The sequence below is a fragment of the Struthio camelus genome, chromosome 3 (assembly GCF_040807025.1).
Source record: "Struthio camelus isolate bStrCam1 chromosome 3, bStrCam1.hap1, whole genome shotgun sequence".
Classification (NCBI taxonomy): Eukaryota; Metazoa; Chordata; class Aves; order Struthioniformes; family Struthionidae; genus Struthio; species Struthio camelus.
In genome coordinates, this window is record NC_090944.1 from 13,766,888 (window position 1) to 13,780,453 (window position 13,566).

The window sequence follows — 13,566 nt, forward strand, 5'->3', positions numbered from 1 at the left end:
ATCTTGATCTATTGTTAATTCTGAAACCTAACAACTGCCATAACAGAAGCATTCTGTGGGGACGGCACTGTGAGCAGAACTGGAGGTGTAGGAAGGGCTGGAGGCTGGAAGGGCTTTCCAAAGCGGGAGGAGGGGGAGGGATTTTGATTTCTGGCGCTTCTGCAGAATCGAGGTTGCACTATTCCCACCTCTGCCTGGTCACACCTGAGGAATGTGGTTACAGATAATCTCATGATTTGCATGGCCTGAAGCAAAAACAGTTGCCAAGTAGTGAAAGATCTATGGAGAGGGAGGAGCCTGGGGAGGAGGCAATTTTTCCTCCAGCCTTGTTTCAGGGGTAGGAGGAGATGGAGCTAATGGCGGTGACATTAAGTTCACCCAGGGCTACCTTCAGGAGAAGAGGAGAGGACAAGAGTTGTTTGTAGGCTTGCGCTTGGTTTCATAGTAAGTTCTAATCCTTTTTAGATATTTCTCGAGCCTGCAAAGGAGAAATAGTAGCACAGAGAAAAAAAGAGGTTCTGTTGGTTTCAAGAAACCTTTAGCTCTGAAGTTTAATGAGGAAACTTTAAATGTCAATAATTATGTAAGTGCGATTCATTTTAACGTGGACCTACACACTTGGTGCATAGTGGCTGAAGACTGAGATAATGTTTTGGGGTTTTTGAGGGTACTTTCATTCCAATCTGTAATCGGGGTCCTGACTTTAGGGACATTTTATCCAAGGATGAAGAACCAAGAATCAAGCAAGATAATCAACGCTCTGGGGTGTATTGCTATATTAATAGCTTTAGGGAGGTCTTTTGTGATAAACATGAGTGCTGAGACTTTCTGCTGCCCTCTGGTACACTGCCCATCTCAGCTAGTCAGGGCACGGAGGGGGTTTCCTTATATTCATGCTTGTTTAATCCAGAGCTCTTTTAAGAGAAATAAACAATTTTTCACCATTTGGATGGTCAAGCAGTAAAACAGGGGCCTGAAGAGCTTGCACAGCCTGCACCTTTGGGCGTTTACAAAAGCTGGCTGGATAAAGCCCTCAGCAGCTGCTCTGCCCCCAAAGCTGAGCCTGCTTTGAGAAGGAGGTTGAGCTGGAGACCTCCCAAGGTCCCTTCCCACCCAAATTATCCTACGATCACGTGAATTCAACTTTGGAGCTCCCTGCTGCAGGTTGTCCAAGCTAAAACCTGGTTGGATGACTGTACGAGTGACACATTAAACCAGTTAGGCCATATGAGGAGCTTTGATACGGCGAAATGTGAACCTGGGCAGGTTATTGAGGAGTTACAGTGATTCATCAGACTTGTGTTGGTTCCTAGCACCATTCCCTGAGCAGATCTCAACAGCGGATTGCGGGCAGCACACAGGGCTAGGAGAAGGCAACTCCTGCTCTGATCCCATGGCAATTCCCATATTTTCCTCTCGTACATCATGTTCAGGCTCTGGCTTTCACTTCACTTCCCCTTTTCTGCTTAAGACAGTCTCGTTCTTATGCCTTAGCCAGAAAGGCACCGCTTCCGAAGCAAAACGGGCCACATAGATCAGCTCAGAGGACTCTCTGATGAAGAGGCAGATGGATGTATGGGTGTAGATGTGAGTGTGCACCCCCGTGCGCGTGTGCTTCCGTGTATATTTGCTCTTCTTCTAGCATCCCTTTTTGTGCGGGGTCTAACCTCTCAGCTGTGGTGTCACCCAGAGCAAGTCACACTCCACACAGCATCGTAGGGGGTGAGATCAACATCTAAGCACATTTAGGAGATAGGGTTTAAAAGGCCTCCTACAAGAGGCAGTGACCACTGGCTTTCTCTCCTTTTGGTATCTCCAAATAGTCTCTTGCTTTTGCATTGCGAGGGGTGTCACACAGCAACTCTCGATCGCTGGTGTCAGACCTCGACTGGTCCCCACACAGCTAACGTAAAATGGGCAACATCTCGCTCGGCTTCTCCCTGTTGGCCTCGGCTTTAACTTTTTAATTTCCTGTGGCTGTAACGCTAGAGGGTCTCAGAGAAACCACACGTTGGCAGTCCCCGGTCTAAATCAGCCTTCTCTGCACCTCAAACAAGCTCTCGGGGAGAGGGAGGAGAGAGACGGAGGAGGGGCCGACTTCACTGTTGGGCACCACGCCCTCTGTTGGCACCAAATAAAAAAATTAATCGAGCTGTTTACTGGCAGAAAGAAGGAAATAACCCAGTCGTATATTCAAGCGATTGACATGTACCACTTACTTCTGCACGGTCATGCACTTTAGAGCCCGTCACTTAGTGAGGAAATGATTCGTTTTTTGGGGTGAAATCCATCCCCGGGGAGCCTGCTAGCAGATGACCAATGCGCTGCTTAAGACTGCTGCAGAGACCCTGGGGGAGTTCGCACTCGATCATATAATGGCATAAGAAAGGGTTTTGGGCAACGTAGGTGACAAGCTCTGCAGCTCACACAGCTGATGCTCAACCGAATGCTTGCAAAGAAGTTGGAGAGCAATCCAGTGGCCAAGGTCTATCGGCCAGAAGTATTTGTTGGGCAGGTTAAAGTAAATGAGAGGATCCATGAGAAACTTCTGGTCTCTGGACAGGTGATGGAGGCTGATCATGGCAGATAAAATCGTGGGAAGAGGTTGACCATTTTTACACAACAGCTTGCAGGAAAAGCCTTAGCCTGAGCTTAAAGCAAAAAAAAAAATGAATATGCAGCATTGAAAAGGGCTGTCTTTGGCCTGCTATCGCTATAATTTTTTCTCTGTAAGTCTACCCATATAATAGCTGTCTGGGTTGCATGGTTCCTGGTTCCTGGTTCCTGCACTGTCTCCTTGTGATACTTATATAGCCTTGGAGGAGGATATCTGGGTGTCTCGCAGTCTCTCAGCTCCTCAGGGATTAGGAAGCGGTTAGCTCCGTTAAAAGATCAGGATATGAGTTACAAAGAGAATAAAGCCTAAATTTCCAAATGTGCCTACCAGTGAAAACGCAGTAACTTGGGACCTACAAGATCATTTAATATTGACGTTACCAGCTCTGTCCTGCTACTTTCATGCAGATTAACAACATGCATTTTGTAGAGTGGATGTAACCTGTGTTTCCAGTGGTCCACTATGTAACCTAAGCAACTTCAGAGGAGGCTTGAATTTCCTTCAGTAGTGCAGACTACTCATATTGAGAATGAGTGCATATACTCATTCTCATATTTTGCCCAGCTGGAGCCATTTGCCTCAACTGTCTGAAGTACTCGCCCTTGTTTTCCACGTAATCCCACTGTTATTGCAGTTCCAGTGATAAATAAAATAAAATCCCTGTAATTATCTTGGTGATAATTTATAAATATGAGGCAAATTAGCTTTGGTTATGTAGCTGGGAAATTTCAGCTTTGTCTGTGATTCTTTAGGCAGCCTTGAGCTCTTCGCTTTATGCCTCAGTTTCCCTAAATATAAAGCAGGGAAGTTACTATTTTCCTACTTTGTCAGTGTGTCCCAAGGACTCAGTGTTTACAGAGAGCATTGAACGTTTTTTAATTTTTTTTATTTTTTACTACAAATCTAATTCTGGTCTCACGCCATTGGACAGTATTCCTTTAAACAGCACATTGCTAAACCACATGTTTAGAAAAACTGACCCAGTTTCCAGACTGCTGATCTGGTGAAAAAACAATGCAGACTGAAGGCCAAGTTGTGCTGTCTCAACAGATTTGTTCTGGATTTGCGGTGGGCAGGCAAAAACGCAGATATCACTTGGCCTGCAAGCAGGGAACACACCACTTGGCCGCTCCCTCTCGCCAAAATCGTCACACCGAGCAGTTGGAGCTCGCGGGATGTCCCACCACTTAGAGAAAAGCAAACAACCCCTGTTCAAACTGATATGCTGCGGTAACTTGCCAGTGATTAATGTTCATCACTAGGCCAAATTCAGCTGGTGATTACGCCAGTGGAGATCAGCTGAAGTTCCGCTATTAATAGCCTAGTGGTTTTTGATGCCAACATTTCTTGGCTCCAAAATGTCAACGTTATCAGTGAAGAATCACGGGGACGCTGGATGGAAGCCGCCTCTGTAAGCCATCTGGGCCAGCCGCTGGCTTGGAGCAGGACCACTGCCACCCCCGGATCTGGTCGGCCGTGGCTTTGTCTAGCCAAGTCTTGAAGTCTCCCAAGGTTGGCAGGTCAGCAGGGCCTCTGGGCACCCCATCCCAGTGCCGTCCTCCGAGGGAGGAGCTTCTCCCCACAGCCACCCTGAACCCCCCGATGTAATCTGTTCCCCTCCCTGCATCTTGGTTTGGGAAAGCAATGTGGCATCAGGCTTTAAAATCTTGCTGCCAGTCAATGGGAGTCCAGTGCTTAGCAGCTTCTCATGTCCACCCCTTCATTTGTATTCTTACAGGCTCTAACTTCAGAGGACTTTTAAAAATAAAGTTGGAGCTTAAACACAAAGTCCCTCCCGTTCCCCTCCATATACAATACAACTTTGTTTACTTTTTCACTTCCTCTGTTGAAAAAAGAAGTCCTAAGTAGCTTAAAGCAACCCTGTTGCGTCCAACTGCTGCAAGAAAGCTTCTCTGAGGACAGCACAGTTCTTATCCCAGCTCTGGGACCGTGCAAGGCGGGTTATGAAACATCAGGAAATAGGAAAGAAAGGCCGTGGCTCTGCCCACAGAGGGAGGGGAGGAGAAGAGAGGGAAAAAAAGAGCAAATAATCCAGGCAGATCTCTGGAATCGCGAATGCAAGTGATCTTTGTCCTTTTGTTGCCAGTAGTGGTGTTCGCCTAACAGAGCAGGATGTTCTCTCTTTTTTTTTTTTTTAAATAATAACTGGGCCAGATGCTAAACTCTATTCTGCAAATACTGTACAAGTGAGAAGGAGAACAGCTGATTTGTGTTAGGTCGAACACCAGGAGAAAAAGCCAAAAGTATGAGAAATCTCCAGAGGTCTTTCTTTGAAAACCTCTGTTTGGCAGCAAGATCTTAAAATGAGGACAGAAAATCCAGTTTATACTTCTGTCCCTTTTCAAATCAGTTGTGGTGTGTCTTACAGCACTTTCTGCACCTTTCAGGATTTTTGAGTAACGTATGGCATCACAGACTGGAATTTCCCCCTGTACTTTAAAGATCTGCAAAATCCACAGCACTTGGCTTTCGTGAGCTGTAGAAAGTACCAGTCAGCAAGGAATTTACTTGACTTGTACTTTGCCGTAGAGAATGGTAGAATGCTGAAATGGGACTAGAGATTTAAAATGGACATCACTATTCCATCTTGTTTACGTTCTCCTTCACCCCGATTCCTTTCCTAGTTATTGTATATTTATAATACTGGAAGAGAGTAATTCTAAGTACCAGACAGAGACTGGATAATCTTTTTATAAGGCATTGCATTGGACCTAAGAAAGATGTACTCCATTCTGCCATTTATGCTCTGTGGGACTTCGTACTACTCCTTAAATCACATTTTCCGTAGGTTATAGCACTGACACTGCAATACCCCCCAGGCAGGGATCTTTGAAATACCAGTAAAATCGCTCATGTTTGTAATGTGCATACAGATATTGGCTGGAAGGTGTTAGAGAAGAATAGAGTATGTGGTTATGTGATATCTTGTTTTGCTGTAATCGGACAATGACCAGGAGAAAAAAACTATGTGCACATTCACACATTTTTCTCATACGGTGAATGACAGTCCTAGAAAATACTTCCTAGAAACCCAAGGAAACCCATTGTGAAATGATGGGGCGATCTCATCCCGTATTCAGGATTGCCGGCGAATGGCTGCAGATAAAGATGTTTACAGAGAGCTTGTGCAACCCTTTTCCCTGCCAGTAAGCAGAGGTTTTGTCTGTGCCATCCTAGACCTCCCCATCTCTGCCTTGCAGAAAAGATCCCCCAAAACTGCTGTTTTCATACGTTTCCGATTAGGAACTCATTTTAGTTGCTCAGTTTAACAAGCACGTGGACATTTTTTCTATGCCCTGGATTTATTTAAAAAAGATATTTTTTCAGGATATCCACATTAAGCCTGGCACTTGGTTTATTGTGGGCTTGTGCCCGGGAGCAGCGTGCCAACTCCTCCTGCGATAAAAAATAGTAGCAGATAACATGCTGACAAACCACTGCATTACCTGGTCATCATCTCTTGCGGGCTTTATTGGTTTAATTCTGCCTGGCACAGCACGGAAGGACTTGGTCACGCTCTCCACGGTGGCAGATCCTGCCTGGAGCCCAGCAGCAGAGGACAGTGCAATTGCCCCCATGCCAGGGGCAATTGGCTGCTCACAGGTGCACCCAGCTGCCTTCAGATCTCCCCCTCCAAAGGAAAAATATACAGAGATATAATTTAGGTCATCCGCAGTATGACAGCCTAGAGACAGGAAAATACAAACCACCGTTACCTGAGCAAAACGCTGGTGCAGAGGAGGTAGCATACTCCCTAAGTCTGCACAAGTCCCATCGGTGGGGGACGCACGCTGATCTCAGCAAGGCGGACAGGTGAAACCCTAATAAAGACAGATAAATGCATACTGCAAACAAAAGCAGGTTTTAGCCCGATACACTCAGCCTTTTTACTGCCATGCAATGCAATCCTTTCTTGTGCAAGCACCAGTCTGAACTCAGCCCCAAAATGGAGACCGATCTATAATACTTTGAGTCCAAGGCAAAATCTCCAAGTCCTCTCCAAGTCAAAATTTTGGCTTTCCCCTGGAAGCAGTGTCACCCTAAAGTGATCCCTATTCCAGCTGCCTCATTTTGAAAAATTTGACAGTCCGGGGTCAGCATTCAGATCTTGCACTTGGCTCCTCTTTATTCCTATTGAAGAGCAAAGCTAAAGCCATTGTATGCTTTGGGGAAGTGTAGACTTGTTAAAGTTGCTGCCAGATTTAATATGGCATTGGCCTTTTGGCCCTTTTGTACTTTTTGATGGTCTTAGTGGATGAGCCAGCAGCTGTGGCGAATACTGACGCTAACCCGGCTGGTCCAGCCCTCAGGAGACTTTTCTGTTGTTTCTAGGACTCTTGAAAGCCCTGTAGACCCATCCTCCTACCCTGACTCGAACAGAATGTTGGAAATTCACCAAGTTTAATGTCAATATTGCTCCCTTGGTAGCTCTTACTTCTCATGGCCAAGGATGGTTTAAGTCAGAGAAGAGGCATTTCAGCTACTGCTGAAAGTTTCCTCTGAACATAAGGAGAAACATCTTTACTGTGAGAGTGACTGAGCACTGGGACTGGTTGCCCAGGGAGGTTGTGAAGCCTCCGTCCTTGGCAATATTCAAAAGCCGTCTGGACAAGGTCCTGGGCAACCTGGTCTACATGACCCTGCTTGAGCAGGGGGTGGCTGAACTAGATATTCTCCAGCCGTCCCTTAAGCCTCAACTGTTCTGTGTGATTCTGTGACTCTGTGACTTTGACCAGTATCTGTCCCTTTGTGGGGGACGCATGGCTCGGGGCAGGTGATGCTGCTCATGCAGCTGCAGAAGGGAGGCCTGTGCAGGCTGGGCAGGTTGGGAGGGCCACACTTGGAGGTCCCCTAGTGAAAGCTCTGCTAAAGTCTGCTCAGAAGGGTCCCTGCACCCTGGGCCAAAACTTCTATTAGGGCTCTCATCCTGTAGGAACCATGACAACGTCAGAAAGGATCATACTTGCTTAGCAGATCTCTCTGGGAGGAGGTGAGGATGATCACGGACCTCAGTGCCTGGTGAACAAAATGTGAAATTCATTTCTTTAGTGTTTCTTTGTCACAACAACTGCAAATAAGAAATAGAACCTCAAAGAAGGAAGGTGTGATGGTTGTAAGCACATATGAACAAAATATGAAAACAGGGAGAAATCACATTTTTGGACATTTCACAGAAAGATAAGCAGTTCATTGTGGAAAACATGGCTTAAGCTCACTCTCTTTTCAAGACTCAGAAGTGATGGGCACTGAGTAACCAACTGCATAACTGCTTGGATAGGTATTGGTGAAATGCCTCTATGTTTAACAGCTTGCTAAGTCAAAGATGGCTTTTGAAATATGGTCACAAGTGGATGGAAATATCTATGGGACAAGAAATCTGATCTGATTATGAATCCTCCGATATCCATTTCAGCATTTAGGAAAAGTGATTGTTATTTAGTTACTTCGTTTAGCTTAAAGTGCAGTTATTGGTTTGCTTCCAAGGGCTTTTGGCTGCTTCACGACTTTTGTTAAGAAATCAGTATTTCTTAATAAAATATGTACCAAATTGTTACTATTTGTGACGAGGCAAATTTCAAAGAATTGAAAGACTATGATGATATTTTTCTGGAAAAGGCCAATATCTTACCAGTAAGCACACTTCTTCTTAGCAGGTCAATACCATTCCCAATCAAAAAGGAAGTGGGGGGGGGGGGCTGGAATTTTGGGAATTTTTTCTGCCAGGTGTGATAGTTAAGTCTAGTTGAACCTTTTTGGATTAACGATAAAGGTTTAAAAACACTGTTAGCAAGATACCTAGAGTAATGACTTGCTTCAGCTAGTAGCACTCATATCCTTCATAGTTTCCTTTCACAGGAGGTAATGACTAATTTAAGGTATTTAAGTTCGTTCCTTAGCTGGGTACGCAATCCTGAAGTTGCCCTGTAAAACTTTTGCAGACTATATAGGAAGTGTAAACTGCTGATTCAGGCACCTAAGTTAGATACCAGAATGAATATTCTCCACCATGTACAAGATGACAAGGGGAACAGACTCTGGCCCACCATGTGCAGGATGGACTCCTTAGGTCAAGCGCTAATTTGCTGACACTCAAGGATTAGGGCCAATAGATTATAGATCTTTCTCTTTGTATATTTTTATGCAGTGTTGTAATACTCCTGTGACATTCAAGTATTTTAAAATTGAACATTTAAAACCTTCTCTCACTCTAGCCTGCTTGTTGAGGGAAATACCTTGAAATGCGTCCTTAGGCTTTGGGCTTTTTACTTTTTGTGTGGATCAGTACCTTGCATCTGCTAAATCACACTTACCAAATTTTAACCTAGTAGTAGACTTAGACCTCTTGGGTTCAGTCCTGAAAATGTTAGCGTTTCAGTATGGCCAATAGCAGATGGATAAACTGTAGGCCAGAAGTGCTGGTCTACTTTGCAAAACTTAATGTGAGGATAGCCTCAATTGTAATTAGAGGAAATAACTGCTTAGTGCACTGTTGTCACTGTCTCAAAGAAAATATGTCAATATTTACTTGCTTGACCTATGTGAATAACTGTGCCAAGTAATTGTATGAATCTTAAAATAGGAGGAGAAGAGAAGAGTGGTGGTGGGGGAAATCTTATCAATATGTATGAGTATCTGAAGGGCGATAGTAAAGAGGGTGGAGCCGGACTCTTCTCTGTGGTGCTCAGTGATAGGGTAAATAGAGGCAATGGGCACAAACTGCAACACAGGAAGTTCCATCTGTACATGAGGAAAATTTTCTTTACTGTGAGGGTGACTGAGCACTGGGACAAGGTTGCCCAGAGAGGTTGTAGAGTCTCCATCCTCAGAGACATTCAAAAGCTGTCTGGACACAATCCTGGGCAACGTGCTCTAGAGGACCATGCTTGAGCAGGGGGGTTGGACTAGATGATCTCCAGAGGTCCCTTCCAACCTCACCCATTCTGTGATTCGGTGCGTCTGTGCGTGTGAGTGAGGGCAAGTGTGCCTTCACAAGGAAAACGGATTGTGAGAAAGTTATGCTGAAGGTGTGGGATTTGTCTATGGTTTTGCATGAAGGAAACCCATTCCCTTTTGCGGAAAGACTTTCCCTTTCCTAGAAAAAAGAAAGACTTTGACCTCTAGATTTGCAGTTTTGAAGATCCTATGGGCAGTTAGGTAGCAATGATGCTGATAGTTGTTAATATTAAATATCTGCATTGCCGCAGCACTGTGTCGTCACCGTGTGTGGTGTCCTCACGCAGAACCCCAGCTAGAGCACTTCACCCCATCACTGGGCTGAGCCCAAAATTGTCTGTATGATTGGACTGGTGGGTTTCCCGGTAGCTTTGAAAACTTCCGAAGAAGGAGGAAGACTGCTGCTCCTGCTCTGCTCAGTGGTTTGATCGCTCCAGCTGTAAGACGGCTCTCTGCAGACTCCAATACTGCTGGTATTGGAGACCAGTTGGCTGAATATCAGTGAGGCAAAATAATATTTTTTGGTAGATGGAAAAATAACAAGTTCTTGGGCAAGCCTTTTTAAAGACTTGAAATAAAAGAAGCAGCTGGAGGATAAATCCTACCTCAGAAAAAATTGCTCTGAGTTTACTGTAATTTTACAAATTATCTGAGAAATAAGGGTAACATTTGCAGAGCAGAAAGGGAGGTTGCAGTGGGAGAGGCAAGGGAAAAGATTGTGTGTAAGTATTATTTCTTTTGTATCCATGACAGTTGCTATCTAGTGGAATTATGAATTTTACTTCTTAAAATCATCTTTTGTTGGTCGTCTTCTTACAAGACTTAGAGGTCATACATAGTTTGTCTTTTTTTTTTGTCCTTGTAGCCTTTAGCAGTTGTCTTCATGAGTTCACAGTTTGTCAGTTGGTCTAATCACTGCCCTTCTCCTTCCAAAAAAACCTTCCTGCATCAAGCCTGGCTGTTTCTTTTTCAACAAGCCTGATTTGTTTTTATCCTTAGGACTTCATGGCTCTAACAGCTTGCATTTCAGGCCTATGACCTAACATGTTGTTCTCTGTACAAGGCCCAGACATGAAGCACTGTGTTACAGAGGAAAGAAAGTTTATGGCAAATGGCATTGCCAAGTGGGTTGCTTATGCAAGTGGCAGCTCTTTTGTGGAGACCTTTTGCACCCCCAGTAAATAAGCCAGGGTGTATTTGTGCACCGACCATACGGACAAGTCTCTTGGAGCAGGAGAAATGGTCTAGTCTATGCAGAGCAGCTGGGCATGTAAAAAAATGAGGTGGGCCCGGCTTGAAGCATGCTAAGGGGAGATAAGAGATGTGACACGTTCTTGTGAAGATGCCTCCCCCTTGCAGGCAGCACCCTTCAGTCTTATCTGAACAGTGTTTAGCAGCTTTCTGGTTTGGGCTGAGCCATGAGAAAGCTGTGAGATGCTTTTTGTATTTGATTCAAAGGAAACAACCTCTGTTTTCTTGACACTTTGACCTCTATTTTCATATCAGCCATCTAAGTGGTGTCACAAAGATGTTGAAGATAGGAGAGGAAAAGGGCTGAACCACATGAATCTGGTTTCATTATTTGCGTTTTATTTGCCTTAACTTTGTCTGGGCTGTTGCATCTTGACTGGCTTGTTTGACTAAGTAGTAGAAACAACTTCTATGAATAGCTGCTGCCGGTGTGAGTTGTTTCCATGAATAAGAAGGGAACTGTACAAACATGAAGCCCAGGGAGGCAGAGTGAGTGGCTTTGCAAAGAAATATGTCCTCCTTTGGGTTTAAAAAAATAATTTAGACCTCTTTTGATTTTAATTTAAGTTTTCAGCCCCGTTTCCAAGGAGACAGAGCTACTGGGATCATGCAGTATATGGACACAAGTGTAATGCCTGTCTGTCCCTCTTCCTGTAGCTTTTGAACGCCCTGTCCAATCCCAGTTTGGGGAAGCTCAGCACTTTCAGAGTTACTGAATTCAAACATGTTTCATGGTGACGTCTCCCCAGCTAGCAGAGATGGCACTGTCCTCTGAGGGAAACAGTTTGGATGCAACCTCTACTGTGCAGCACAGAGGGCAACCAGGGGATGTGGACCTATAGGCAAGCAGGCCCTGTACCCTTTGATGAGGCCGTTTTGCTCTTCGTTTGTGGGAGTATTTCTTCTAGTTTCATGTGTTTTGCAGATCATAAATTCTTGGCCTGGAGTAAGGCAACAGGAAACTGTGAGACCTCCTGCACACACTTGTCCCACTGGTTCTCTTGAAAGTAGCTTACTGCTTCAAACTGGATTGCTACCCAAAGCTGCCACTAAGCAGTACCACTTGTTGCAGGTCTAGGAAGGGGTTTTACCATGTCTATAGAATAACTTATTTCCAGGATCCAACAGGTACCATATCTTTCTCAATATACATTGTCCTGAAGTCTAAATCATTTTCAAATGGCTAGATATAATAAAAACTTGTCTCTGGTTAGCTTCCAGAGGATGCCTTGGCCGTAGCGTCCAGGTGCATGTGCATGTCTGGGTGCACCTGTGTATATGCATGTGCATATGTGTATGTTTTCTGTTAAAAATGGTTTCAGGAGCCTCCTGAACTAATTGCCTGGTGGTGAAGCATACTGAGGGCTAGAGCAGCTCTTTAATGGTCACAGGATGAACTGATTTAGTATCTAGAATATAGTGCAGGCTGTCTACTCTGGGCAATAGGAGTGCTCCATATGGCCCCTTTCCTCTCTGATCTTTAGCAGATTTGTGACCTTATCCCTGGGTGCACTCTTGCCATGTCTCAGCTCTTTACTGGGAGAAAACTGGATCACGCACCAGGCCCCCCTGACTCTGGATTTCCTTCTAAGGGAATATAGGACAGACAGCCGTTCCATGCATCAGGAGGCCCCCAGAAAGTACAACCGTCAGACCAATACCACATGGCACAGAGCATCCCAGAACCACGTTCATAGGGCAAGCTGCAAATCTCCCTGCCCAGTAACGTAGACTCAGTCATAGCCCAGCTTTCATTCCCGGTCCCTTCCTCCAATTACTGCAATAAATTCCCTTGAACATTAAATAACAACTCCCGGAGAGGCTTTGGGTCTGGACAAACACTGAATGAATGCAACTGAAATAGTCACTGCTGGCAAATGTGAGATGAAACACATATGTTTAAACCTCAGTTAAAGAGGTTTGAAGCTAATGCACTGTACCTCACACTTGCAGCACAGCATGCATGGCTAGTTAGTGGGGGGCAGCTGATGTGGTGTCCGTCCTTAAGCTGCACTAACATGATCATGCGTCTGAGCCCTCCTGTTCTGTGGAGCAAAGGCTAAAATGTTTATCCGATTTGACCTAGATTTGGCCTTGATTTTTAAAGGCAGGCTCATTGCTGTATGAATAAACTCAGGATGTTGAATCTAAACATCTAAAAAATGGTGGGGGGGAGACTCTTCTCACTCAACCCCTAGAAACCAGAAAAGACCAGACTTCAGATTTTAAAATGAAAATCCCAGCAGTGGGGAAGCCAGGCAGGAAGATGCTCTGCTTCAAACAATTTTGAGTTCTGACTTTCTGCGTCATCTGGATCGGGACGCTCCTGGATCTGCTGGATGAACGTGCTGTTGTTCCTGCGTGCGGACGCTGCTCCTTGGCTATTCCTCGACTCTTCTGTGGGCTTGAGCCGAAACCAGAGTCTCAATCCGTCCTGAACCCGGGGTAAGAGGCAGCCACTCTAGAAACCAGAGACTTGCGCCACTTCCAGGAACTCGGGTGGGGTGTTTTCAGAGAAAATGTCGTGCTCTCTCTTTCCGTCCATGAAAAACAACTAACTGTTAAGCTAGGCTTGGCTATTTTCTAAAGGGTTTTGCTGTAACCCAGACTTCTAAGTAGGGAAAAATAATATTCAGCAAAGCCTCTCCTGGGTGCTCCTGCCTTATGCCCATACCCCCCACCCTGGTGCACCCACCTAATACAAAGAGTTCATCTGCGCTGTC

The 13,566-nt window shown here is 45.1% G+C and overlaps 1 protein-coding gene across 2 annotated transcripts in view; it reads left to right on the plus strand.

Moving 5' to 3' along the window:
- Positions 1-13,566, plus strand: part of RUNX2 (RUNX family transcription factor 2) — a 159,277-nt gene that overhangs the window by 92,638 nt on the left and 53,073 nt on the right. The window lies entirely within an intron of this gene.